Consider the following 9,574-nt stretch of genomic DNA (forward strand, 5'->3'; position numbering starts at 1 on the left):
GACCAAAACATTGATAATCCAATTTGCAGCAAGGTCGGGTTGTTTTAATGCGACCTTGTAAAAGCCATACTTGATCTCCCACTTGAAATGTAGTCGATGAATCACGTCGATGACGGTTGAGAACCTTCTTTTGAGTGTTTTGAGCATCACATAAATGGTGCAAAAGGATATCTTGAACTTCGTGGAGTCGGGTGAGCCGATCTTCAACAGCCGGGTTTGTCGGGAGTTGGGGATGTTCAAGCATAGTCCAATGAGGATGGTACCCAATGTTTGCAAAAAATGGGGAATAACCAGTAGAAGAATGTTCTGAGTTGTTGTAAGCAAATTCCACCAAATGTAATAGATCAACCCAATCATCTTGTTGATAGTTGACAAAACAACGAAGATATTGTTCTACTGTTTGGTTGGTGCGCTTACTCTGCTCGTTAGTTTCTAGATGGTAGCCGGAAGAGAGTTTGCAAGAAGTATGTAAGAGTTTGAACATGTGTCGCCAAAATTTTGAGATGAATTGGGGACCCCGATCACTGATAATATCATTGGGAAGACCATGATGCTGAAACACCTCTCGCATGAGTAACTCGGCTGTCTCTTGGCTCGTAATGGCCTTTGTGCAGGGAAGAAAATGTGCCATCTTGGTAAAACGATCTACTACCGTGAGAATAGAATCAAAACCCTTGGAAGGTGGTAGATCTGTAATGAAGTCCAATGAAATAGATTTCCATGGACTCTCAGGAATAGGCATTGGCTGTAATAAGCCATATGGATGATGTTGAGGTTTTTTGGATTGGCAACATGTATCACAACTACAAACATAATCCGTAACAAAATGGTGGAGTCGTGACCACCAATACCTTCCAGAAATTAACGCCAAAGTCTTGTGGATGCCGAAATGTCCAGCCATTGGTGTGTCATGACATTGTTGCAAGACTTGGAATCGAGAAGGACCATCAGGCACATATAAGAGGTTTTGTCGAAAAAGTAAACCATCATGCCAACTGAACTGGTTGTAGTCTTGACGAGGATTTTGAGATTGTGGACAAGAAACACGATTTGGGATAATATGGTTCAGAATGTCTTGGGCGAATTCATCAGACTCAATATGCTCCTGAATGGAGTCCAGAAGACTTGAATCCCCGGGTGTGTCTATAGCATGAAATGCCATTAGCTGTAGATGGTCAGGACCCAAGAGGATTTGCTTCTGACTTTCAAATGCGGCCTCTCCTGGTTGAAGTTCCATATACGAACACTGAGATAAAGCATTTGCTTTTCCTTGTTGCGTCCCAAGGCGATATAGACTTAGGAAATCAAAACGAGTTAAGAACTGTGCCCAACGAGCTTGTCGATGATTCAAGACTTGAGCACTTTGGAAGTATGTTAGATTTTTGTGATCATTATAGACAATGATTTGTTGAGACGAACCCTCCAAAAAATGACGCCATTGTTGAAAAGAATTCACAATGGCAAGAACCTCTTTGTTGTGAATCTCATAGTTGATTTCTACAACTTCGAATTTCCGTGAATGAAAAGCCACAGGGTGTAGTTGACCATCATTGCTAATATGGAATAATACGCTTCCTAGTGCGAAGTCAGATGCATCAACCTCGAGTATAAAGCGCTTCAATGGATCAACATGCAATCAAAATTGGTGCGGATGTAAATGCTTGCTTTAATCCTTTAAATGTGGAGTTTGCATTTATACTCCACACAAATGGTCGATTCTTTTGTGTCAGTTGAGTGAGGGGCAATACGATCTTTGAATAATCTTTGATGAACTTGCGATAAAAGTTTGCGAACCCCAAAAAACATTGTACATCTCGCACAGACCATGGAAGACCAAGAACTAAGGAGTGCTCTGGACTACTAATGATGTTGAATGAGATGACACTAGCCAAATTGCCTAGGACTACATGAATTGGTTCAGACTCTTCAACTATATCACCTGATGCTATAGGGCATCCATCAATGACTCCGACAGACACTGGGCTTGGGAGCTTATGCAACTGAATATTATGCATTACAACAAACTCACGATCCGTGAAACAAGAGTTGGTTCTAAAGTCTAAGAGGGCAGAAGTTGGGACTCGATGACACCTAGATGTGTTAAGCTCAACTTGTGCAGAGAAAACTCGACAAACTTGACCGGATGAAATGACAACACAACTAGGGACAGACGTTATATACCTAGGGCTGTCCAACCAAATGGCTTCGATTTTGGCCGGACTTACTCGTTTAACACATCATCTAATTGGCTCAAGACATCAAATGTATTTTTATGACAGGGACTACTTGGGTTACGAGAAGGTGGGGTAGAAATTGAGATGGGATTGTCATGAGCACTTACTTGGTTAACTTGTTGTTGTGGTTGATGTGGACAATTCACAACAATATGCCCTGGACCACCACAATAGAGGCATAGACGATTCACTCGCCGTCGTTGCTTTTCAGCATCCGACAATGGTCCTCGACGTCATGTTGTCTCAATTTCCATTGGAGTAGGGCCTTCCACCAAACTTGACTTTGATACTTGGGTTGGAGTTGCGACCACCGAAGCATATGTTTCTGTTGATTGGAAGTGTAACATTTGTTGGCGCTCAAAATGCAGCTCAAATAAGCGATTGTCACATTGCATAGCTCAGCTTACTACTTCAGTAAGAGATTTTGGATCATCATGGAAGGTAAGAAGTAAATCTCTCACATCATTGCGTAGACCTTGACGAAATTTGTCCATTAATGCTGCCTCGTCTCATGGAATATCACATGCTAGATGTCATGATATGGCAAGACTCGAACCCATGACCTTAGGTTATATAGGTCGATCTCTTGACCATTAGACCATCTATTGTAATGCGTAAGATATTATTTTCATTTACATTTTATTATAGGAAATTAGTGTATATTCCAGATTTCTCTGGAACATTCTAGAAGCTTCAGGATTACTCCTGAAAACACTATAAAAGAGGGCACTAGGCATTATGTTGAACCAAATTGGTTCAATGCCAGTCTTAAGCCTTTTAGCCACCATTGTATATTCTCTTCACATAATACATATCTTTCTTATCATCACTCTCTCTCTCTCTCTCTTTCTCTCCGTCTCGCTCACTTCTTCCTTCTCTCGAAGAAGTTCTACACCTCTCATAGTACTAATCCTTCATTTAGTACTAATTCCTTCTTTGTCTTAGTACTGTTCCTGACAATTTGAACCAATTTCTCTTACCTTCTGTCTCTCATTTCCTACTAATCTCTTATTCCTCTTTTCTTTCATCCCATGGCCACTGTTAGCGCTGAAGAATATCAATCTGTTTTCTCGGAATTTCAATGCTTGAAAGAGAAGTTCCATGCTTTGGAACAAGAAAACCAACAGTTGCTGGGGGATCTTTAGCAAATCTCCTTAGAAAAGCAGCAAACGCAACAACAGCATGGGGAACTTGCGTTACGCGTGCAACAACTCGAAGCAACCATCGTAGCGATGCAATAACAAGGGCCCGGAACACAAGGGATTCATAAAGAACCCAAGATTGGCCTTCCCACGAAGTTCGATGGAACGCAATTGCAGTTTAGAGGGTTCCTTAACCAGGTACGATTAGTTATCCAAATGCATCCTTCCCGATATCCCACCGATGCATCACGAGTGGGTTTAGTAGGCACTTTGTTAAGTGGCTTAGCGTTGTCATGGTTCGCTCCACTATTAGAAAAGGAATCTCCGTTACTCAACAATTTTGAAGAGTTTCTAGGTGAGTTTAAAGCATGTTTCGGAGATACTGACAGCATCAGGACCGCAATCAACAAAATTCGGCGATTACGCCAAGGTGACCGTCCAACCTTCGCATACGCTGCAGATTTTCGCCTACTCGTCGCCGATATCCCTTGGGATGATTAAGCGTTGATGGAGCAATTCCGTTATGGTTTACGCAACGACGTCAAGGATTTACTCTTGACCTTCCCCGAAGAGCCAAAGTCCTTAACAAAAGCAATCAGTCGCGCAGTGAGATGTGACAACCGCCTCTTTGAGCGACGTTCGGAAAGATAGCTACAGATGCCGAGGCCAAGATCAGAGCCCACCTACGCCTTAGTGGTAGCAAGACCTTTTCCGAGGGAGTCATATAATGCGCCTCCAGCGAATACTCCGACTCCGATGGAGATTGACACTACACGTCGTTGAGGGCCATTATCCGAAGAAGAAAAGCAGTGACGCCGTACAAATCGACTATGTCTTTACTGCGGTGGACCAGGACATATCGCAATTAATTGCCCCCATAGGCCAAGAAGACAGGTAAACCAAATAGTCGCTAGTTCTAATTGTACTAAACCCAAGCCTATTTCAGTAGGGATATCTGATAGTCCTAATAGTACTAATAGCCCAGATCTAGCGAACAAATTTGATGTACTTAGTCAGTTAGAAGAAGAGTTAAACGACTAAGTCCAACCAAAATAGGAGCCGTTTGGTTGGACAGCCCTAGATCTGTGCAACCCATTAGTGGTTCCATTCCCTCTAAGCAAGTTAGTGATGTGTTCGTAGCCCAAGTAATAGTTAGTACTAAAAGTACCCCTCCAGTACATGTCCTAGCACTCCTAGATTCCGGAGCTAACTCTTGCTTTATGGATAAGAAATTTGCTCAAGCTCATAAGATATCCCTAAGAAAACTTTAGTGTCTAGCCTCTGTAGTAGTCATTGATGGACGTCCCATTGCTTCCGGAAAAATCATAGAAGAGTTAGAGCCCATTAATATTGTCCTAGATAACTTAGCATGTGTAGTATCATTTAATATTATTAGTATCCCAGAACATCCTATAGTTTTAGGATTACCGTGGTTCAAGTTACATAACCCAGACATAGATTGGAGAACAAGAGAAATCCGGTGTCGACAAACCCAAGGGTCAACTCAGAAGATGACAACCATTTCGCTACGTCAGTTGCGTAAAGAAGGGCACAAGGAGGAAATGTTCCTCTTTGCAATATCAGTAAACCCCTCCAGCACCACTAAAGAAGAATCCACCGTTCAACTTCCCGAGAGGTATCGTCATTACGCCGATGTGTTCGATAAAGTACAAGCCAACACACTTCCTCATCATCGACCGTACGATTGCCCCATCGATTTACAACCGGGAAAAGAGCCGCCATGGGGACCGATCTACAATTTGTCACCAACCGAGTTGGAAGTCCTTCGGGCCTATATCGAGGAGAATTTGGAAAATGGTTTCATTTGGCATTTGAAATCTCCAGCCGGCGTGCCCATTTTCTTCGTCAAGAAAAAAGATGGATCGCTTCGTCTCGTTGTAGATTATCGTGGCTTGAATAAGGTTACAATCAGGAATAGGTATGCTCTTCCCCTTATCTCAAGTCTTTTAGAACGGATCAATGGTGCCAGGTTCTTCATGAAGATCGACTTACGGGGAGCATATAACCTCGTACGGATCCGACCAGGAGACGAATGGAAGACTGCGTTTCGCACCAGATATGGGCACTTCGAGTATACGGTCATGCCGTTCGGCCTCACTAATGCACCGGCAGTCTTCCAGCACATGGCTAATGATATATTCCGAGATCTATTGGATGATTTTTTTATCATCTATTTGGATGATCTACTGGTTTATTCAAAGACCCAAGAAGAACATGATTCTCATGTACTATTAGTACTAAAACGATTTCGAGAACATGGTCTGTATGCAAAGCTGGAAAAATGTAGTTTCGGGTGCAACCAAGTGGAATTTCTCGGCTACATCATTTCGTCAGAAGGCATCTCCATGGACCCAGCTAAGGTCAAAACGGTGTTAGAATGGCAGACTCTGCGTTCGGTGTGGGATGTGCAATGCTTCCTAGGCTTTGCCAATTTTTACCGGAAGTTCATACAAGATTACTCAAAGATCGTTCTACCTCTCACACAACTTACCAGGAAGGGACAACTGTTCATCTGGTCTGAAAAAATGGACATGGCTTTCGAGAGTCTTAAAAAGGCATTTACATCGGCTCCAATTCTAGCTCATTTCGATCCGGAAAAACCATTCATTATCGAAGCTGACGCATCGGATTTTGCATTGGGGAGCATTCTGTCACAATAGGGGAATGATGAGAAGCTACATCCTGTGGCTTTTCACTCACGCAAGTTTGACGCCGCTGAAATCAACTATGAAATTCATGATAAGGAGCTATTGGCAATAGTGGATTCTTTTATGCAATGGAGGCATTTTCTGGAGGGATCCTCTCATCCAGTCACCGTATTTAGTGACCACAAGAATCTTGCCTACTTTCAGGATGCTCATGTGTTGAATCGACGTCAAGCTCGGTGGGCCCACTTCCTCACACGTTTCGACTTCAAAATTACATATCGTCCAAGGAAACACCAAGGGAAGGCAGATGCATTATCACGACATTCGTATCTAGCACCCCGTCCCGGCGAGCTAGCTTTCGATAACCAAAAACAAGTAATCTTGGGACTGGCACGACTACAAGCAACACAGATCTTTGACATGCCCATGGATTCCTGCGTTATCGATACCATACGTGAAGACTTGAAGACAGATGCGTTCGCCCAAGCTATACTAGCACAAATTGATCCCTCTCGAGCGTCGTGTTCATAGTCACAACCACTAGGTATGGACTATCGACAATTCAAATACCATGATGGATTACTCTTCTTTAAAGAACTTTTGTATGTTCCTAATGGTTCTTGCCGCCTTTGAGTAGTACAAAACTGTCATGACACATATACAGCTGGGCATTTTGGTAGTACTAAAACATTACATTTAGTATAACGATCATTCTGGTGGCCCTGTATGCGACAATTTGTCGAGGATTTTGTTCGGACTTGTGATACATGTTGCAGAGCGAAAATGCCAAGGCATCATCCATATGGTTTATTAGAACCATTACCAATTCCAAGCAAGCCGTGGCAATCCATTGCTCTAGACTTCATCACAGATCTTCTAGTCTCTAAGGGGTTCAATGCGATTCTAACGGTGGTCGATCGATATACGAAGATGGCTCATTTCTTGCCATGTACTAAGGAGATCTCCAGTGAAGATACTGCCGAAATTGTCATGCGTGAAGTATGTCGGCATCATGGACTTCCCGATAGTATCATCAGCGACCGTGGACCCCAGTTCGTGTCAAAATTTTGGAAGCACCTTTTTAACATGCTCAAGGTCACTTGTAACCTCTCCTCCGGCTACCACCCACAAACCGACGGCCAAGCTGAACGAACAAATCAAATGCTGGAGCAGTATCTGCGGTGCTTTCTCAGCTATCATCAAGACGACTGGGCAGATATTCTCCACTTCGCTGAATTTGCCTATAACAACTCTATCCACGCATCCACTAAAGTTACGTCATTTTATACTTATACGGGATGTCACCCCCGGTGGCGTGTACTTGAAACCCCAGAGGTGTCCACAAATCCGTGCGCGGAGGATCGTTTGGAGCGGTTACGCAAGATACAAGCGTATTTATCTACTCATCTCTAGCAAGCTCAACAAACACACAAGGTCTACGCGGATCGTCATCGACTTCCATCCAGTTTTAATATTGGAGATCGGGTGTGGCTGCTATAACGACACATCAAGACTACTCGCCCATGTGAGAAGTTGGATTATCGGCGATTAGGTCCTTTCCGTATTATTGGACAGATTAATGATGAAGCTTTTCGTCTCGATCTACCTCCTCAACTTCGGATACATCCGGTGTTTCATAGTTCTCTCCTCGAACCCTACCACAAGAGCACCATCCCAGGACGTCTTATCCAACCTCCACCCCCGATCGAGCTTGAAGATGGGCCGGAGTACGAGGTTGCCACCATCCTTGATTCCAAGATTGTTCGCAACAAGCTCTACTATCTAGTCGATTGGCTAGGCTATAATCCCAGCGAACGTACTTGGGAACTGGTCGAGAATGTGACCAATGCTCGTGCTCTTCTTGAAGACTTCCATCGTCAATATCCACACAAACCAGGTCCTCAATCCAAGATGACTCGTGACACTCGTCCATTTAAAGGGGGGATAGTGTCATGATATGGCAAAACTCGAACCCATGACCTTAGGTTATATGGGTCGAGCTCTTGACCATTAGACCATCTATTGTAATACGTAAGATATTATTTTCATTTACATTTTATTATAGGAAATTAGTGTATATTCCAGATTTCTCTGGAACATTCTAAAAGCTTCAGGATTACTCCTGAAAACACTATAAAAGAGGGCACTAGGCATTATGTTGAACCAAATTGGTTCAACGCCAGTCTTAAGCCTTTTAGCCACCATTGTATATTCTCTTCACATAATACATATCTTTCTTATCATCACTCACTCTCTCTCTCTCTCTCACTCTCTCTCTCTCTCTCTCTCTCTCTCTCTCTCTCTCTCTCTCCGTCTCGCTCACTTCTTCCTTCTCTCGAAGAAGTTCTACACCTCTCATAGTACTAATCCTTTGTTTAGTACTAATTCCTTCTCTGTCTTAGTACTGTTCCTGACACTAGAAGGCGAAAATCTGCAGCATAAGCGAAAGCAGGACGATCTCCTTGTCGTAATTGCCAAATTTTGTTTATTGCGGTCCTCATACTATCGGTGTCTCCAAAGTTGGCTTGGAACTCATTAATAAACCCTTCAAAATCTTCTAATAATGGTGAGTGCTTCTCTAGGAGTGGTGCAAACCATGCTAATGCGGTACCTGTTAACAAGGTACCAACTAGTCCCACATGAGCAACATCAGTTGGGTAATAGCTATGATGCAATTTAATCACAAGTCGTACCTGATTTTAAAAATCCATGAAATTGAGACCTTGTACCATCAAACTTGGCTAGTAGACTAATCTTTAGTTCTTTCGGTGAAGTTTGAACTTCCACTACTTGTCGTTGTAATAGAGTAGCCTCCAATTGATGCACCCGTTGAGATAACTCTTCAAATTGTTGTACCTTCTCAGCAGTTACTTGTTGTAGGTCGCCTAGCAATCTTTGATTTTCTTGCTCCAGGGCCACGAATTTGGTTGTTAGCATATTGAGTTAAGAGAGAACGCGCATATATTCTTGCTTGCTGACGGACTCCATAGTTATGAGAGAGATTTGCTAGATTCGCTTGAATAAGTTTAAGAGAAAAAGAAGAAGAAATTGGAGAAGAAGAAAAGAATATTCGGTTCAAACTATCGATACGAATGAGTAGGAGAGAGAGAGAGAGAGAGAGAGAGAGAGAGAGAGAGAGAGAGAGAGAGAGAAGACAAGAAATGGAAAAAGACTGGTGTTGAACCGAATGAGTTGTGATGAAGAATAGACACCTATTTACAGGTCCTTATGGAGTATTCTAGAATGTTCTAGAATATTTATGATATTTAATATAATTATGAATATCCTAGAATATTCTAGAATATTTATGATATTGAATATAATCATGGAATATCCTAGAATGTTCTAGAATACTTTAAATATCTTGTAATAACTAATTATTATTAATATCTGGTTAAAGGTCTAACATATAGACCAAGACGTCGTGGGCTCGAATCCTTGTAAGGCCAAAATGTATGTCTCAATGACATATGCTATATAAATGGAAGATCTGATTACATTTTGTTATTATCTTTTTTTCTTCGAAATC

This window comes from Azolla caroliniana, unplaced genomic scaffold, assembly GCF_043228905.1.
Source record: "Azolla caroliniana isolate FFs.n. ecotype wild unplaced genomic scaffold, voAzoCaro1.0.p SCAF_2, whole genome shotgun sequence".
Taxonomy (NCBI): Eukaryota; Viridiplantae; Streptophyta; class Polypodiopsida; order Salviniales; family Salviniaceae; genus Azolla; species Azolla caroliniana.